Source organism: Chiloscyllium plagiosum, unplaced genomic scaffold (genome assembly GCF_037043375.1).
Source record: "Chiloscyllium plagiosum isolate Xiang-an unplaced genomic scaffold, Cpla_swu_hap1 HiC_scaffold_22, whole genome shotgun sequence".
Lineage (NCBI taxonomy): Eukaryota > Metazoa > Chordata > Chondrichthyes > Orectolobiformes > Hemiscylliidae > Chiloscyllium > Chiloscyllium plagiosum.
Window position 1 is genome coordinate 37,113,696 of NW_028270160.1, and position 21,217 is coordinate 37,134,912.

General features: G+C 40.2%; 1 protein-coding gene across 1 annotated transcript in view; it reads left to right on the forward strand.

Moving 5' to 3' along the window:
- LOC148145973 (uncharacterized) overlaps positions 1 to 20,985 on the forward strand; it is a 154,520-nt gene extending 133,535 nt beyond the window's left edge. The window contains exon 3 of the transcript XR_015761012.1: positions 20,496 to 20,985. The gene's annotated coding sequence lies outside the window, so the exon portion shown is untranslated. The remainder of the gene's footprint in view (positions 1 to 20,495) is intronic.
- Positions 20,986 to 21,217: the final 232 nt, after the last annotated feature.

Consider the following 21,217-nt stretch of genomic DNA (forward strand, 5'->3'; position numbering starts at 1 on the left):
TAAAGATGTTGCAGATGCAACAGATGCTGGTGTTTTGCCAATTATCCACTGAGTGGCAAGTAGTCCAGGAATGTCATCAGGTAAGCTGGAGCAGAAATCAAATATGAGAGATGCCATAGGGGTGGACTAGGCAATAATTGTTGCAAGTTTGATAAGATATGGTGAGAGAACTCACTCGGCCTGACCATGCAAAACCCTCGAAAATACTTGGCACAACTCAAACTAAATGCAAAAAAAACCCTTAAAATCAATTCAATGCTTTTGTTTGGTGGTCTTATACCACAGAACTGTTTTTTTCACCTTTGAAATGGTTGGCATTGATGCCTGTGGCATTCAATTTATCTATTATTTCCTCTGTGAGCGATTACTAGCATCTCAGACTTTGGACTTCCAATGATGATGATGAACATTGCACCCAGCGTTTTCATTCCAATGATCGACTACTGGTACATAGGTTACCACTCGTCAGATTCAGATAACAGGACAAGCAGAAAGCTCCAAGATGAAAAAAGATTCAGCTCTTGCTCTTTATGTTCTTCTAGTGGATTTTGAATGAGTGATTTAAGTTTCTGAAATGGAGACACGTACTTTGTGAAGGTTAGGAAATGATGTAGCTTGCGTCATTCGGGTGCTGTGCAAGTTATGTTTGAACAATAAGACCTCCAGCTGATTTATTAATTTTGATCCTTCAGCTGATTTTATGTGATCTTCTAAACAGCCTCACCTGATCTCTCTCTATTTCAGCATCTAACAATTTCATAAATTATTCCTGTGTGCTGCCTCCACTACCATCAATCTATTTCAAAGGCTGAATCCCACAAATTCTCTCCCCCCATGCTCACTGTTCCTGAGTTGAAGCAGCCTTACTTTAAAGTTTACTTAAATGCTGGATGAAGGGATTTATTTTTGTCTCAGAAGTGTTGTCATTTAAGGAATGTATATAATATGGAGATATTAAACCAGAGCAACAACTGTACGCTTGGGGCATCTAAAACTATAATGACTGACTTAGTATGCTCAGATTCTATAGGTGTGGCATTGGTGGGGAGTTTGTTGTGTAATTGAGTGTGAAAGACTGCAATAACTCTATTGAGTTTCACTCCATTGCATCCCTATGTCAGGTTGTGTTCTAATATATATTCAGATTCTATTACTGTCGCATCAGTATGAAGTGAAAATATACTCTACCAATGCTAATGTCATTATGCTAATGCATCCTAACTGTATAAATGCAATAGAAGATGACAGCTTTTTCCACAGTGAAAAAGTTTTTGATTGTAGGGCATTTTAAAATCCATTACTCAGTGGAAACCAGGTACCTTTCTCTGTGCAAAGAGGAAACAAATAGAAAACAAAACGAAGAACTGCAGATCTGAAACAAAAACAGGAATTGCTGGAGGGATTCAGCAGGTTTGGCATCATCTGTGGCGAGAAAGTAGAGTTACAGTTCCAAGTCCGATGATCCTTCTTCAGAACTGCTTTGAAAAATGGTCACTGGATTCAAAATTTTATTTCTACTTTCTCGCCACAAATGCTGCCAGACCTGCTAAGTTTCTCCAGCAATTTCTGTTTCTTTTTAAAATAAATAGACACATTATCAAAAGGTACTTTTAATGGGGTCATCTTTCTGTCAGCCATTTCTTTTTCATTTTCATGGTCTCAACATTCATAAGATGGTGACAACAGAAAACATCACTTTTAAAGTGAGAATACATTCACTGCATTTCTAGTATTATCATTTGCAGAGACCAAGAACACCAAGACACAAAAAGAAGACATTCAGCCTATCACACTCTCTCCTTGTAAAAGGCTGAAGTCCCGAAATTGGGATGTTGCTAACTTTGGCTTTGCAGTACCAGTTAAATGTTCTAGCAGTGTACAGCACAAATCACAATGTTCGTCTTTCCTGTTGATCATAACAGATTAAGCACGATGATCAACAATACTATAGGAAAGGGCAATAAAATAAAGAGCTGTCAAAATGGGTACCAGTAAACACAGTAACTTAATATGGGCAACAAAATGTAAGTAGTTGAGTCTGCTCCCATCAAAGCAGTCCACCATTTTAATGTACTCCTGAAGAAAAAGGCAGATTGCAGACTTAAACTACACTGACCAAGACCAGGCTTGTTCACAGGCATGAGAGTATCACTGGAAATCTTCGTCTCAAACCAAGTGACTTTCTGGGTGGGGATTCTTTGGCACAAAAGTAGCTGGTGACTGTTTTCATTGGGATGACATACGTCTGGCATTGGGTTCACTTTGTACTGTGAAACTTCTCGAAATAATGCCACAAATGCATTATGCAATTATTTGTGCCTTTTAGAGTTTTTTGGGACTTTTGCACCATTGCACCGAAACCACGCAAAATAAATGAGCAGTTTTGGCATGAGTTAAGTCAATGACAGTTGCAACATTTCTTGGAATGTATTACCACTTAAAACTGGCAATACTGTTCCATCGTTAAATGGAACAGATGAATGTCTTCAAACTCACAAGTTCAAGATAACATAATTACATCTGAAAAACCACTGTTTTTTTCTCAATATTTTACATTTTTAGCTGAACATCATCAAATAAGTTCTTTGTCACAGTGTGCTGAATTTGCACTGACATTGCATCCATGAGTTAGGACACTGAAGTGCTCCATCCACTGTTGATGCAGGCCTATGACTCAAGGTTGTGCCTGTTATAAAATGAATCCCCACAATATCATGGTGTATGAGTTATCTGGTCGATAAGCTGCCACTATACTCTCTCTTGGTTGGGATATGTAAGGCATGCTTAATCTAATTTGAAGATCAGAACTATCTGTTACTCTGATGAGAAGAGGTTCTTGTCTTAAACAAATGCAATTTTATTGCATGAAACTAACTCTGTGTACTTTACATTAATGTGATAAACATTATTACAGAGACTATGGAGAAGACTCATATCACAGAATCCCTACAGTGTGGAAGACGATAATCAGTCTATCAGGTCCACACGGTCTCCCCAAAGAGCATCCCACCCAGACCCACCCCATACCCTGTCTATGTAACCCTGCAATTCCCATTGCTAAAACACCTAGCCTGCACATGTTTGGACTCTGGGAGGAAACTGGAGCACGTGGAGGAAACCCCCGCAGACATGTGGAGGATGTGCAAACTCCACACAGACAGTCGCCCGAGGCTGAAATTGAACCCAGGTCCCTGGCGCAGTGAGGAGCAATGCTGGTAAATGGTCAATCTTATTCCTTCGAGAGTTTGAGCTGTTGTCTGACCAAGTCTATATGACATCATCATATTTGGTGGGTGCCTAAGGCACTCCTTAGCATTAACACTTTCAGACCCTTAGACCCCTGTAAAATATCTCTGCCAAAGCTTTTCTTTTCATTGTTAATATTTACACATTTGTGCATATAATTACTTCTACAACAACCCCATCTCCCCACCAAGTCTCTGACTTCACAAATGTAAGGATCTGGAGGCTTCACTAATCTTCCAGAATACATTCCCGTCAAGACTTAAAAGATAGGTAGATCTCTGGATTGAAGACCGTTGTTTTTAATTCTGTTCCTGACAGTATGAGGATTGAGAGTCCCTTTGGGCTGCAGAACATTGTTACTCTGATATTTCCCTTTGCCATGAGCATCTTTCTTCCATTGTAATATCTGGGCGACCTTTAGTCTCATGCATTTCTTTGCAGTCGATGGGTACCATGTATTAGTTTCTTATATGTGTCATTTGTGACTTTGTATCTTAAGAACTGGCTGGATTCTGCTGATCTCATTAGGTAGATCTTCTCTTCTTTGGATTGATCTGCACTGCTTCCAGATATTACCTTCACTCATGATCTGAATGACTTTCTCAAATCAAAATCTTCTTTGGACCGTAATAAAGCTGATAAAGACTCAATAATAATTCCAAGAGCAAATCTGTCTTTTATGAATTCTGACATCAAATTACCAGTCACATTTCTCCATAATCTATAAAAAAGTCATGAATGAAATTATCTACAGATGGCTTGGATGCTGAACTCTTCTGATAAATCATGCTCCTTTAAGAATGTATTTGGTTCTGATGTTAAAAGTAATGGTCAAAAGTTTTCCGAACTTCATCAAAAGCATGTGTTGTTGGAGGATATATAATGACCGACAGTATTTTTAATTCTGTTAAAAAGTGTCACTAATTGTTCAGTTGTGTTTGAGTGTGTGTTTGGAAGAAATTCTGTATCTTAGGTTGAATGTTTCCATTTTATTGACAATGTTTCTTTAAGTGAGATTCATGGCAGGTTGTCTGTCCTGGATCATGTCAACTTTTGTCATACAATCTTCGTCTTATTTATTATGTATAAGTACTTTTGATATCTGTCTTGTGGACTTGTTCAGCAAGAGAGGTAAAAGTACTTGGCATTGCCAAACTTTGCAATTTTCATTCTGCTGGCACCTATTTAACCCCAGCTCCACAAAACCTCAGATCACATTGAGTTCCAATGTATTCCCATAGTGTCAGTGGCCTAGTGTAGCAGTCTCTCACTGGCCCAGCATGGTGGTCTTTTGCCATGGACTTCAGGCCTTGAGATGATTCCAGAGCAGTCTCCTGGCATTTTTAATTCTAAATGCACATGCAGGTACAGAAACAGTAGTCTGTAAGCTGCATTGATGGATGGAGCAAAGGATCCTGATGAAGGGCTTATGCCCGAAACTTCCATTCTCCTGCTCCTCAGACGCTGCCTGACCTGCTGTGCTTTTCCAGCGCCACACTCTCGACTCTGACCTGCAGCATCTGCAGTCCTCACTTTCTCATGATGGATGGATGGAGAAGTCCACTAGTATTATCTGGATATGTATGTGGACTTACATTCCATCGCTCTAATCATAAGTGCTCACCATCTCTAGCAAGGTGGACAGGGACTTTGATCTCATTCCAGGTGCCCCTTCCTCTCAGTGAGACAGGGTGGTGCCAGCAAACATCAATAGGGAGCAAGAGCCACACCAGACCCCATGAGCTTCCTCTCAGGCCACTTTAGAGGTGCCTGACCCCACTGCCTCCCCTACACCTGTGATTCTGAAGCCTCAATCCAAACTGAGGAAGGTGTGCCTCCATCTGGGCAGGTGTCTCTCATCAGGCCCAGACCCTCATGTCCCCAGGGATGATTAGTTAAGTCTTTCAGGCCAACATAGCCAAAAACACAACGGGCCTCTCCATCGTAGTTGCATCATGGAACATAGAACATTACAGTGCAGTACAGGCCCTTTGGTTCCGCAGGTCGGCGCAACATCGAGGGCCAATCTGAAGCCCATCTATCCTACACTATTCCATTTTCATCCATATGTCTATAAAGTGACCATTTAAATGCCTTTAAAGTCGGCGAGTCTACTACTGTTGCAGGCAGTGCATTCCATGCACTGACTACTCTCTGAGTAAAGTAATTACCTCTGACATCTGTCCTATATCTATCACCCTTCAATTTAAAGCTGTGTCCTCTTGTGTTAGCCATCGCCATCTGAGAAAAAAAGGCTCTCCCTGTCCATCCTATCTCACCCACTGATTATCATATATGTCTCAATTAAGTCACCTCTCAACATTCTTCTCTCTAATGAAAACAGCCTCAAGTCCCTCAGCCTTTCCTCATGAGACCTTCTATCCACACCAGGCTACATCTGAGTAAATCTCCTCTGAATCCTCTCCAAAGCTTCCACATCCTTTCTATAATGTGCTGACCAGAACTATACGCAATACTCCAAATGCGGCCGCACCAGAGATTTGTACAGCTGCAGTATGACCTCGTGGCTCCAAAACTCAATCCCTGTACCAATGAAAGCTAACACACCATATGCCTTCTTACCAATCCTACAACCTGGGTGGCAACTTTCAGGGATCTATGTACATAGACACTGAGATCTGTCTGCTCATCTACACTATCAAGAAGCTTACCATTCACCCAGAACTCTTTATTCCTGTTGCTCTTTTCAAAGTGAATCACCTCACACTTTTCCACATTAAACTCCATTTGCCACCTGTCAGCCCAGCTCTGCAGCTCTAAATCTTTCCCATCAACGTATTTGTCCAAACCCTTTTAGATGTTGTTAATGTACCCCCCTCAACCATTTCCACTGGCAGCTCATTCCATATGTGTACCACCCTCTGTGTAAAAATGTTGCCCCTCAGGTTCCCTTTTATTCTTTCCCCTCTAACCTTAAACTGATGCCCTCTAGTCCTTGACTCCCCAACCCTGGGAAAAAGACTGAGTTCATTCACCCTATCCATGCTTCTCATGATCTTATACACTTCTATAATGTCCCCTGTCAGGCTCCTACGCCGTAAAGAAAAAAGTCATAGCTTGTCCAATCTCACCCTATAACTCAGACCTTTGTGTTAGATTAGATTAGATTCCCTACAGTGTGAAAACAGGCCATTCGGTCCAACAAGTCCAAACCAAAGTAACCACCCAGACCCATTCCTCTACCCTACATTTACTCCTGACTAATGTACCTAACACTATGGGCAACTTAGCATGGCCAATTCACCTGACCTGCACATCTTTGGTTTGTGGGAGGAAATCGGAGCACTAGGAGGAAATCCACGCAGACACAGGGAGAATGTGCAAATTCCACACAGACAGTGGCCTAAGTTAGGAATCAAACCTGGGTCCTTGGCGCTGTGAGGCAGCAGTGCTAACTACTGAGCCACCCAGGCAATATCCTTGTAAATTTCTTCTGCACTCTTCCCAGTTAATAACATCCTCCCTGTCGCAAGGTGACCAACAATATAAATTAATACAATCTGGAGAAAGTGGCATCAGTAATATCCTGGACAAATTTGTGGGTCAAAGATTTGGAGAAGCCTCCCAGGTCACCAGTTTAACCCAGAACTAGGCTGCTGGCATAAAGATTCAATGCAGCTGTGACCCTGAAGGCCATTGGGAATGCTGCCCTTTCCATCTAAGTATAAGTCCTGCCCCAGCAGATGACACAGTTCAGTGTTGATGTCCTGGAACATCTTTAGTTTGTATTTGCATTTTACCAAGAGCTGTAGAAAATGTCAGCATGGTCTGAGGCTGCAGGCTTGCAATAGTATTCTCCACCTCCTTTAGGCGATCTTTACCTGCAACACCCTCTGGAGCTTGCTGTTCTTGCTGGGCTTGGTAACAGAATTGTAATTGATCTCTCCAGGGAGACTATCCCCAGCTGTGCAGCAAGGCCACAAGGAATCTGTTAACTGCAATGCCCATGCCAGAATCATGAACCAATAATCAATGGAAAATGGCAGAAATGGAACAGTATTTCAATAATGCTACTCCTTAGCCCTCACTGTAATTGCAATGAAGCCTCACATGATACCCTGAAACAGTGTGTCATGGAGGCTTTGCAGGGAAGCCAATGTCATGACTCGAAAATGAACTCTAAGACATCTAACCTTATCCGGATGTGTGCTAATTCAACAATCGGAGCATGAAATTCTGGAATTGATCCGTTATCATATCACCTCCTTCCCACCCCCCCCCCAAAAAACAAATGCTGCCCTTAATCATCAATTCCTTGCATACTTACAGTACAGTGTGCAAATATGGCAGTTTCAATGAAATGATTTATAACTTATAACTCTTATTTAAAACTAATTTAGATCAGCAATGTTTCCCAGATAATGCTGTCCACTGAGCTCAAACTAGTCAATCCTACAAATGCCGTCTGTTGGTTTTGTCAGATTCTAAAGGGAAGAAACTACTGGCGAATGCTGTCTTCCTCGTGTAGCCTGCTTAATTTCAAAAAGCCTTTGCTGCACAATAAATGCCCCAAATATTTTAATAGTTCAGGATTTCTCTGTCAGGAATACAAACTCCATTGTTTAAGGAAAGTGCAGACCATAGAGTTCATTCCTTCTGTTGTACTGGAAAAAAAATAAATACGTTGATTTACTAATTTTATAATTTTACTTACAGAAATTAACAAGGAATACATTTTAAGTGTGGAAGTATACTGCTGTAACAGAAAATATCAAAAGACCTAATGGCAAGTCTAAGAGAATTCAGTTCGATATTATTTCTAACTATGGAAGAATACCCAAGAACATCCACAAATAGAATATCCAATAACGTTTGAAGTGATGTTTTACCTTTAAGCCCCAAGTTTGTAAGATATATTCTTCTGGTGGGAGAAAACATCTTTTGAGAAATATTATCTGAGAATTCCTAATACTTCAGAAGTTTCTATGGAAGGGTCTCGTTTTCACTTTGTTTGGATGTCTCCTGCTTTGCAAATGTGGGAGTTAATCCTCTGTATTTGTTCCCCCACTTTCATGTAATGCTATATCATTTAATGTTATTCCTTAATTATTCAGTGAAGATTTCTTTATTCAACTGTGAGCTTCTATGTAGTCAATTTGTTTGTGATGTTCTATGCTCTTACATGAGTATTCATTTCAGCTCTCCCATATTCTTTCAATCTCAAAATAATACTGTATTAAAAGGAAGATGTTTCATTTCCATCTTCCGTGCCTCTGATGTTGTCTGATCCTTGTACATAATAGATTAGATTAGATTACAGTGTGGAAACAGGCCCTTCGGCCCAACAAGTCCACACCGACCCACCGAAGCGCAACCCACCCATACCCCTACATTTACCCCTTACCTAACACTACGGGCAATTTAGCATGGCCAATTCACCTGACCTGCACATCTTTGGACTGTAGGAGGAAACCGGAGCACCCGGAGGAAACCCACGCAGACACGGGGAGAACGTGCAAACTCCACACAGTCAGTCACCTGAGGCGGGAATTGAACCCAGGTCTCTGGCGCTGTGAGGCAGCAGTGCTAATCACTGTGCCACCGTGCCGCCCTACTATTCATGTGATAAGGATCTTTGCCATTTCTTATCTGTTGAATGTTGACAGTATTCCTACTGTAATTAATGTCTTTTCGTGGGGATGTAATGACTGGATGGAATGTTTCCAAGCCTTATTTTCAATGATAAAGCTATTGTTTATGTAATGTTGCTGTCGATGCTGAGTACTAGTCCATTAATTTAATTACAATGGTTAATCTTCATTGTTGCAAATAGAACGACTGTGAGGAACCTTGTGACAAAGGTGGAGTTCTTCAAGTTCTAGAGAAACAAAATGGCAAGTTACTGTCAGCAGGGTTATTGTGATTACATGTCAACACATGGTGCTATCTAGTTTCTTGGAAAAAGGAAGAATTGGGTGTTACACAGAATTGGCGCACATTTAACCTAAATGCGATGCAAGTGTATTGAAAATAAGGTAGTCACTGCTCATCAGTGAAAGTTAAACTCCCCATCAAAGCCTTTAGGCAAAATCAGAATTGTTTTGCTCAACATCAAACTTTTTCACCATGTCTTCCCAACTTTCTTGCAGCTGCTCAAACAAAGGGAAAATTTCCCTTTGGAGAATTACTTCCTCTTAGATATCCAACTCTGTTCTATTTTAGAAAATCTCTAGAAGTTAATCGTCATGGCAATATTATTTCTGCTGCCATGGTTTCCCAGTGTGATTATTTATTTTCCTTGCTTTATGTGCTTTTAATTCTGTAGTGTAGCAATGCCATGACTGTATGCTGCTGTACTGGAAGCTCTTCCAGCACTTTTGTGCCAAAGTGAAGAATACCAAGTCTCAGTGAGTAAAATGGATGATTCCTGCCATTTTGGTCTTCTCAAGATGAAACCCACTAATTGAAGCTTCAATAAATAAGTCCTTTTTTTGTCTAACTTCTTTCCCAAATTAATCTGTGGATCAGTAAAATGAATCCCATTCGTTTAATAGTTTTTCCTAAATGATGCCCTCCGTTTGCTGATGTCAATTGTAATCCCCATTGCTTTTGCAGTTTTCTTTCCTAGTTGAGTCCTGCTGTGTACAATTTCAGTAAATTCTTTCTGTCTCTACCATAGTTTAAGCAATGAATCTCCTGTTTTTTTCTGCAGCCTCAAGTATACCCTAACATTGTTCTGCCATTACACTTTATCTGTTTAGACTGTTCCATTGTCCCTTTATGAATTTAATTCTGGTTTTACAATATTTCTGGGTCTGATTCCTTGTTTTAAATGGTATAATTTTCCTTATTGTAACCTTGCCTTATAATGTTTACTCATTGTAGCTGTGACACCTGATATGAGCTAAAAATACTTACTTCTTGCTTTCCCAGTATGAAAACTGTCCCACTTTCCCTTTGCTTCCATGAATTTCAACTCTACTCACAGATCCTCCAATATCCCCTTCATTTTCTGGCTGACCCACAACTTCGATCCCTCCTACAGACCCATCAGAACCCCATGCAATCTGTAACTACCTTGACGTGACTAATGCTCCAGTCCCATGGTCTCCCTTGTTCACTCTTGCTGCTGCACATCTCTGACTAGCTCTTCCAAGTGGTGATTGTCAACATGAGCAATGTTTTTAAAGTTGAAGAAACCAGAGTGCCCTCCTGAAGCCCAGAGGATGAGAGTTCCAAGACCTCATTGGATACACCAACAGGGCTGCCTCCCATTCATTGCTCTGTGGACACCCTCCATGGGACGTTAAACATAGGCAGTGGGGGAGCACCTCACTGTGATAGCACCGCAGTTGGTGGAGGAAGAAATGCCTCAGTTTGCTTGCACTCAGAGGACTGCCAGAGACAGACACCTGCTCAACCCTAGGCAGGAAAGAACTCTGTGGTTTCAGCAACCAGGAACTTCATCCAACTCCACTGGGAGGAGCAGCAGCAGACAGGCATCTGGGAGCCAATGGTCCTCAAAACCCAGAAGCTGCATCATTGCAATGATCCTGTGACCTTCTGCCTGTCTCTATGTACAGATTGGTGTCTTCCAAGGAGAGCCAGGCCCATCACCCTCAGCAGCTGTTGAAGACGTGCACAAACCCATCCTGTTTCACCCCAGCCATTGGTCCTTAGGCCTAATAGTGGGTGGGGAAGGGGGGGGGGTGGGGGGGGGAGCATTGTTTCTAGAGGCAAGGAGACAGGTCAGTGCCAGGAGGGACCAATCTGGAAGAGAAACCATCCAAGCCCCTCAGTAGTTTATCCTTTGGAGATGGCTGGGTCCTCTACCTCCAATCTGACTGCCTCCTTTCAAATGTTAGAAATTCAAGCCGATGAAGATCAAACTATTTCTGACAAGAAGATACTTGGCATGTATGGCCCATCAGACATGTGTCCCCAGACTTTCCAGCCAAATCCAGGGTCACTGGGCTCCACAGTTGAGTAGACTACACCCGAGCTGCTAAACAAGTGAGTACACTAAACATAATGGGAGGGAGAGGAATAAGGAAACTTATTGAGGGCACTTTGGTGGCATGAGATACAATGGCTTGTGTGTTACATTCACATTTATATATGTATTAATGTTTATCCTTTAACCTTCCATCTGTTTGTTAGTCTCTCTGTGTAGATGCTAAACACATTATTGCACCAACCAGCATCATTTCATGGTCACAATCAATGCTTGGATGGACACCTACCCTGAGAGCATACTGTACCATCTGGAAGCAGAAGGACAATACATATACATGGCATTGGGTCACCTTTGGCCCTACTTGCCCATCATCTCTAAAGTTTTAGTTCCCTCTGTGGAGAAAGGAGTGGCTGCCAATGAAATGGCCAACAATGGCTGTGCCAGGGAGCTGCAGCTGTCATCCCTCACTGCAGGAGCATGCAAGAACTAAAGCGCCATTATTCCCAGAGTCACCACAAAAGTTAATGGTTTTATAAAAAGTACACACAATTCCTTAATTTACCTGTCTTTTTTAGACCCGGTTGACACACAGCACAGACAAAGTTTCCAAACTTATAAAGAATGACTATTTATTATAAATAAAAAGATGCCAACTACAGATTTTAAAAAACTATGAACTGTCAATATATAACTCTACTAGTTAAAAGTCTAATCCACTTGTAAACATCCCCTTTGTGCACACATGAATAAAGACAGACACAGGCAGGAAAACAAACTTGGGTGTAATGGGTGGAATGGAAGACTGGGAAGGGAGTTCAGTGGTTCCTATTCACAGGGTCCATTGAAATGGTTCTATTGGCTTGTCAGCACGTGCTGTTCTTTCATTTTCCTTCTCCAGCTACTTCCACTTATTTGTAGAAGGCAGAGAGTAACTCATTCACATTATAAAGTATGTGACTACTTGTTTAAGAACTGCAGCTTACAGCAACTTATGAGCAAAAATGAACCACCTTCAGCCTTAAGACAGTTTTTACTGCAGAGCACAGACAGCTCCTTTTCCTCCAAAGGTTTGATGGTTTCTCCTAAGTTACTCCCACCCCAGATGTTCAGCGACCTGGGAGTCAATCACATAGCTGTTGACAAGCAGAAAGTCTTTGTCATCAATAAGTGATCACTAATCCGCAGACTAATCAGCTACATGTTTGTCGGTCAAAGCTCTATTCATACATATCCTTTGGCTCCAGCTCATCTGCAAATTTGGCTTCCAAGACCGTTTGAACCAGCAGCTGTGTAAATATGACTTACAATGAATGTTATGTAGCTTTTAAAATGTTCAGCAATCCTTTAACAATTCTTAGTTTTTGAAACAGCTCTTTTTCCATTTCAGTCCTCAGTCAAGAATACAAAAAAATAAAAAGATACAATCTTTACATAGCACAGAGAGAGGGTCAAGGCTGTATGATCGGAGTTGTCAGTCTGTGAGCCTGGACAGTGCATGGGCCTATGTCTAATGCTGTCTTCCTTTAAAAGTCCTAATGATGGATCATTGCTGCAGCCCCTCTCTCAAGGCACAGGCCCTGCCCACTCTGAGTGTGATCACACCCATTTCTTCCCGATTGAGCATTTCTGATTTGCATCAGGATATAAAGCAACAGTGAAGGCTCCTCTACAATGACATCCATCCTCAGATTGAACACACGTGACCCCACAACCATCCACTTCCTCTTCTTAGTAATCCATTCCATAAACCTGACAGCTTGTCTTGATGAGCCAAAGTTCCCAGCCAATCATAAGCTTGCACCTGCCCACCTTTCCCACCCAGCCCTTGGCATATGAGGTGACTCCCTCTAGTGCGGTCAGACCCTGCACCACCTTGAAGACCTTTCCAGCCACACTTTACCATATCCCTCACTTGCAGATCCTGCTGTCCCCTTCACAATTACATTATGCTCTTCCTCAGAGTTTTAATTCCCCAGTGTTAAAGAATTACCTACCAAGGTTCATTCTCATGGCAACAGCTACCCCGTCTCCACAAACTCAAACCCTCCCTCTTTCTCATACTTTTCCTTCGACAGATCCAATGGACAGATTGTGGCCTACCTTCTCAACTGATGTGATGCTGGATAAGATGTACCCATATTTTTAACTGATACTTATGCATCCCTCAAGTGTGTTATCCATCTCGATCGAACTGGCCATGATGGAGCCAAATCACAGACCGTGATCCATTGCATGCACTGCAGAAGCACAGGTCCTTTGGAGACTTGACCATAACCATGACCAATTTCCTGGATTGGGATGAGAGGCTGCATTTCACCTCCTGTGCCAGGGCCCCCTGACTAATGGCTGCCTCCTTTGATTTCAGTGAAGATCAGCGCCTTATGACTTTGAGACATGGCTGCTTGCTTGCTGCACATTCTGATTGTTTGCTTCATAAGCTGCTGCTTCATGATTCAGGTGTGAGATTGACATAGCAATCTGCTGTTCAGCAAGATTTGTGCTCCCAGGACTCAGGAATGCTGACCGGGAAGTCAGACTACCTAGCAAGACAAGGCATAGATGCTGAGTGCATGCAGGTAGCTGCTGTATGAGCATGCTCAATGATAGCCCTGAGAAACAGCCAATTCTTGTTGCTTCAGTCTGTGAGCTGGGTGCCTGTATATAAAGTGGCTCCACTGCACTCCTAGTTACCAGTGCATCAAAGAGGTACCAGGATAGTTGTGAGGAGTTGTCAGATACTGTATACCAATATCTATGGATGAAGGATGTGTGTGGCTGGTGCCTGTGGATTAACTCCGATTTGGTCGTACAGAACACGACGATCAATTGGAGCAAGAAGCAAGCAGAATTCACCAGCTACACATTCTGGTTTTCCCAAAGTCTAGTTTGTTTGCTAAGTTTGGTAAAATTCAAAGCAAAACATTAATGAGGTGAGTCGGGTGTCAATGAAGCACATCAACACTGCCTAGCGAGAATCGCGCTGCACCACTTGAGGAAAGCACAAAAGATAGTGTGAGTTCGTCCTGATGTTGAGATGGGTATTGCTGGACTCCTCATCTAATCACGCCGCATGTCTCACCAGAGAGTGGGTCACTCCGACCCCTCTGACATACTGTGGTGTGGGAAGGACACAACTGTAGGTCTTTCTCCTTCGAGATCCTAAGCTGTTCTTTCACAAAGTCCATATGACATCATCTTAGTGGGTTGTGCTTAAGGCAATCGTCAGCATTAACCTTTGAGACCCTTCTACTCTTATATGACAGTGACAATTACTTCGATTATTTATTTAGTTCATGGATGAAGATGGTGTGATTTACTTGTTGCGTCACTTCTGATGCCTTTGATTTGTCACCATGCACACTGCAACACAACTGGATAGCTTTGCCTGAAAATTTTGTGTAAATTTTGAAATGATAAGATTGGGGCATGAAGCAGTGCCATTTAAGGTTAAATTAACATTTCAGGAAATTATGGGACAATGCTATAAGTCATCCTTCAGAAGGAGGCTTGCACTGGCCAAATGTACAGTCTACCTTTGTTCTACGACCTGTGGCCTTTCAGTGCAATGCATGTTCTTAACATGCCTATATGTACCAAGATCCTGATCAGGATTCAGTCTTGTATTGATTTTTAAGAGAGAGGGACCATGCCATTTAATTCTTGCAAAATATTCATGAATAGGATCTGCAACATTTTTTCACAGGGCACAGAAATCAAAATGCACAAAAATGCATTTGGCATTATTATTTGGAAATAATTTTTGATAAGGGAAACATATATAGTATTTGTATATTTAAATGTAAAATGCTGAGTTTACAGACATCAAAAATAACAAGACCATTAAAACATGCACATATTTCAGCTGATCGTTCAAAAATTTAATTAGATAAAATTACAGAGGAAAGTGAGTATGAAACATCTAATGCATCTGTAAAATCACATAGCATGCAGCCAGTAAGGGAAACAAATAGAGATGCTTACTTTCAGAATAAATTCACAAATCAAGTATTTTGAGTAATTTTCTTGAGAAGGCCTTTTTGTCGTTACATAAGACTGTGACTGTTCTAATAACATTGCAGCAAGATTTTGCAGAAAATTTACACACAAAACTAAAGGAACACTGAAGCTAATGGTTGCTTGGATTGTCCTGGCTGACAGTCTTTGACAGCCTACTGTGTACTGGATACTATAAGCAGACTTTTTCACTAAAATATGTTATTTATAAGCAAATTTATAGAGAGTATATGGTTTTTAAGAATTTCCCTATTATAAGCTGTGACTGAAGGGTGATTGTACAAATGTCCTGCAGCATTCAATCATTCCTTCATTTTAATGTCTTTATTTTATGATTTTATTGATGAAATACTACTTACCCTGTGCTCAGAATTCCTTTTAGGCTGCAGGCTGAGGCTAGCTTGACATGGGTAGTCATATATTATGGCTATATATTTTAACTCACTATAGTCCATCCAGGTTACATCGGACAGTAGCCAAGAAGGTTTTCAAAACTGAGAGTTATAATTTACTTGTATTTATTTACTGAGGCAGTTCAGGTCTCTATCTTTCTATCCCCTATTCTTATCAATCAATTAATACTTTAAAATGATGCATAGTCAACATCACGCTGTACCACAAATGTATCAAATCAAACCAATCTTCTGTTTGATAACTAAAGCCATGTTAGGGAGAGTCATTCACAAATAAGAATGGAGGCAATACCAGTTTTTATGCCAACACAGATTTATGGCATATGAGCTATTGCAATCACTCAGTTCCGTTCTTTGTTTTGTTCGACTAGAGAAAGAACCTATGTGGGCTGTAAAGCCTGTATTCAATAAATCTCAGTTGGGCTAATAAATAATACTATTCCCTGTATTTATATATTGAGAAAAACAATTTTCTAATCATACTGGATGGTTTCACTTGGACCTATTTTCCTTTACCTGACTCAAAGAGGCTGCTAAAACATTAGAAACTCCCATACTTAGAAGACAAAACAAACATGCTGTTTTTAAGTACAGAGCTTTCAACTCGGAATGTTATATTGCTATGCTACTGAAGTCAAGAAACCAGAAGGTAAAAGGAGAAAGAGTGCGGGTGGCTGAAATAGTGACAAGTTGGTACACTACTATTGATTAGACTTCGACATGGAGTTAAAGGAGCTGTATTGTCTCAATAAAGAAGATTGCAAAATGTAAAAAAAACTATCTGCTAGTTGAGGAGAGCTCTATACAATGGCTGTCATAGACTCTCCTGTAATTTACATAGCAACTTCCTTTGTGAATGATTTCAAAATTATGAAGAATACGCCTTTGAAATTGTTTGATCATGTACATGCTGAAATTATGGTGGATTACATGTTGTTCACCAGCACGAGGTTGTATACATTTGTAAGACAATACAACTCTTTTGATTTGTTTGTACCATCACAGCAACAGACAGATGCAAGCCTCAAAGCATGTATTTTTAAACAGATATTTTAGCTTTGGGATCTGCCCCCAAGTCTAGCATAAAGACACACGTATAAGGAAACACATAGGTCAGCAAAATAAACTTCAACTTCTTCTAACCATACCGAATGGACAGAATAAACTGTGAGCAGCCTTAGCAGAGTCTGTGCAATCCTGGCAAACATAGGCAACAAAATGGACCCCCCATAAGAGTAAGGAGCTCCTCCACTCCATCATCAAGAATTGTTCTCCAGAGTCAATACTGAAGGAAGCATTTTAAAACGTGTACCATATGTGGCTAAGAAGAGCCTAATTTGTCCACTTTGAAATTCTTATGTATTTTGAAAGGTGAGTTAATTCAAAGTAATTTTTCTGCAGGTGAAGCTTTCTTCAAAGTGCTCAATGCATCACCCTTGGTTTTGTGAGTAATTAGAAATTGTCATGTAAGATAAATGTCACAGTTCATGTAAATAACTATTTACCTAAAGGAAATGCGAATCCACAAGAGTCAGCATACTTTAATGAGGCATGACAATAGAAAAGCCAATGGTACAGTGCATCTGCTGAAGCTGACATCGCTTATGGTAAAAATTGGGCAAAACAACCATTATTTGTTTTTACTTGTCAGAAATAATGTAGCTTGAAAATTTTCAACAAGCAATGTGCGGTCAGACCATTTGTTACATCTAACTGCCTAATTGTTCTCCTGGCAGAAATAAAAAATTAGAGCACTTATGTCATTTGCCTAAATTCCTAATTAATGCAACAGTATCAGTAAAACTGAAGCGGAGAAAAAAATGTTGGGTGAAAAATGCCTTGGCGAACGTTCATATAATTTGTCTTTGTTAACTTTCTACCATCTTTTTTCCTCCCTTAAACAGCAGGTGTTCTAATCACTGTGTTTTATTTTTCAGAAGGCAAAGGTACTGTATACCACTAGTTCTACTGTGAAAGAAGCATAGCTTCGGCCATTTGTCTGATAAAACTCCCTCAACCCAGCTTTTAAGTTTAAACACAGAAGGTTACTGAATTTCGAACTATAGGGAAAATATCTTCATACCAGGGAACAGTTTGCAGCAAAACAGCCTGCAATATGAAAATGTATTTAATGCAATTAATAATTTAAGATCTGAGAGCATGTGCTCTTGGAGAGTTAAATGCTTGTCAGAGTGATAGATGCATGCTTCACCACCAATACATTTCGTCTGAAGAGCAGAGGGATTTTGCAAACTTGTGCTGACCTTGGGCTTCAGTACATAAGAGGCATATTGCAAGCCAGCCCCATTCCTATTAGAGCAGTGCAGCAGCTCTCAATTTACTGCCCTTATACCAATTAAAATGCTGTAAAAACATTAAAATTAATGCAGTCTTAACTCCTGTAGCAGGCCTACTTTCCCTCTTTCTTAATTAGTGCATAATTATTCAAATTTTGATATCCTGGAAAATTATCACATGGAAATTATTTTAGGAGCTGTAACAATAGCAAAAAATCCTTTCCCCCAAACTCTATTAACATGTGGAAGTAATTAACAGTTAATTACAGTGGAAATACTATTACTGTTAATGTTTAATGACTTTTGCCATTGCCGGGTAAGCAAGAAATTCAGGAGCCCGTAACAGCACTGTCCTATTGCGGAATGCACTACAAGCAACTTGAACAGATTAGGCAGTGACTCTAGTTAGATGATTCACACTAGAAGCAATTACAATGCTGAGGCTACATAAGAGTTTAAAAGGTCATTGCTCAGGAAATATCAATGCATGTAAACTAGTTTAAAATATTCCATTCAGTGGGGGAAAAATGAGAAAAGATAAATTTACTTTGTTTTAATTAACCGGTTATACAGCTACCTGGCCAACAAAAATGGACAAGTTCAGAGCAAATACTATACTGTGGTTTACGTTATTTTAATATTCCATAGTGAAGTGTTTACTGGAGTGGAATCCCATGATAATTATTAGAATACAATGTTTTCATGAAAATGTCAAATTGTTTGAGTAGCCTTAAATCAGTGCAATGTTCTCATAACAGGTAAAGACTCCTTATAATAAAGCTAAAGTAACAATTTTGGATGCATAATAAACATGTAAGATCATTAAAGCATATTCTATGGGTTATGATCTGCCAAGATTCCGCCATATTGTCAGCGATACGTAAAACTATGTCGCCAGTAAAAATTTCATTGGTGCAGAAGATGTAAGACCAATTTCATATTTAAATAAAATATATTATCATTTAACAATACATCCAACACTACTTTATTTTTAAAATTAACTTTTGATTTCCCAATACTGCAGACTAGATGAACAAAATGCAATTATACTTTACAAATGATCTCACATCTCTGCACTGAAAAGCAATAACAAAATTCCACATCCAGAGAACAAAATTAGTGCAGAGATCTGAAAAGGTTGATGGGAGACTATTGAGCAAGCATGATTCATTTCTTGGCAGTGTGACTTGGGCTGCTTTATAAAGAATTTACTTCAGATTAAAATAGCTGATCTGACTCTCCTTCAGTGGGCTTGAGTTCAAAACGCCAGTCTTGACTGACACTTGAACTAGATTGGCCTCTATTTGTGAGTCTTGCTGGTTCTTGGCCAGGGCACAGATTGAATTGCTCTGTCGTTTACAGGATGGAGGGGGGAGTGGGGAGAAAGAATCAGTCTTTTGTCACTTTGTATAGGAGGTTTTTATTGCCCTAGAAGTGAAAAAAGCACAGCTCATATCCAGCAAAAGAAATAGTATTATTCCAGCTCAACCTCCATCTAGCTTGAATATGGGAAGTTGACTAAAGGGGGTTAAAAATCGTTATAATCTTTAAATTTGATCGAATATATATTCACATAAACCTGTTAATTGAAAAAATCAAGAGTCCAAACTACTTAAAACTTTTCAAATAGGGTGCCACATGTCACTTACAAATGGAAAAGGAATGTGTCTGTTTTATTGTTTAGTTTCCTAACAACAGTGAAAGTAACTGGTTTCTTGCATCATTAGTAAGTGAGGAAAGATTAAGTTCCATGCCAGCATGCTCACACATTCAAACACTCATCCTTCAAATGAAGGTGAAGTATGACCTAGTTGGATTTTTATGCTAAATCTCTAAGTTTAAAAAGCACAGCACTCAGGATGCAAGGTAATTTCTGGGGATCTTGATATACGTACTAAACCTCCAATTTGTAGAATCAGCATAATTAATCTTGATTTTAGTGTGACATGAAAGACCGTCCAGTCAACATTGTGCGGAATCTTATTGAGACATTGAGGTCTTGTCAGCTGGCTGCAGAGCTAGCGCAAGACCAGCTTTGTCTCTTCTAGGGAAAGCTTACCAAGCGACAGGCCAATGAGGTCACCGGCAGGCCATTCCCTGGAATTGAGATTCCAGAGCTGAAGGTACTGCAGAGCAAGAGCTGCCATCCAATCAGAAGCCATGTCTGCTGACGGAATGGCATTCCTGGAATCCCAGGATTGCTGAGTGACATGGACAATGGTAAGCGACATGGGCAGTATCTTGGCTTGCTCATTGCGAAGGATAGGAACAAGAAAAGGAAAGTATCTCCCACTGCATTCCCCTCGACCTGATCGTCTTGATCAGGCACTTTGGCAGAAAGACAGCCTGCGGGTGATAAAGTGCAGGGAGGGTAGAATCAATCAGATACAACACATGGCAACGTTCCTGTCAGAATTGAACTTAACAACAGTGGGCTGAAATTCATATGTAGTGTTCAGTTGGTACTTAAGGGCCTCAATTGTTAATGGGACAGGAAAGTTAACCATGGGCTTTCCTACCCAGAATTTAATTCCAGTGAGGCAGGAAGACAGGGGAGGTTTGCAGACACCACCATCCAATCTGATAATGTGCCCTTCTTACTTCCAGGTTTGCCAATTCTTGGAGCGAAATATTCAGCTTGGGAATAGGAACAATGAGGATCACTGTAACAGCAAAATATGAGAAACAAAAGTTGTGATTTCTACAGTAGCACTGATCGGTTTCTTTGTGTGCCCTGCTCACGCTTGAAATGACTGTATCTGTCTCAGCAGAACAGATAAACAAGAAAATGATTATTCTGCTAAGATAGCCATTAAAAAAAAACTTGTTAACAATTGACCACTCACTCAATGATTAATACTGCTTTGACAACTCTACTGGCACTTAAAAATATTATATATGTGACTTCATCACATGAATATATTTTATATAAGTTACCCGCTATAAATATGTAGTGGGAGGCCTCCAAAGTTATTCAGCAAATGGGAAAAACTGGCCTACACTAGAAAATAGTAAGTGACAAATTGATCCTCAGAGATTTTAAATACAGTCCCATCCATTACTTTTCAGACTTTTAATTTATCCTCCTTTGTAACCTTTATATGCTTCAGCATGTATGTACTTGAAATCCAAAAGTATGGAAAACATATGTGTCCTTCCTTTCCAATATGTATATAAACATAAATATTTTAAACTATCTTCATTGCTGTGATATCATTAATAAGTGCATTCTTATGACTGTAACCATTTGAGTTATGAAAGCTATGAATTGAGAATCCTTTCATCCTTATCTATATAGATTCTCATGTCCTAGGCCACCTCCTCTGCAG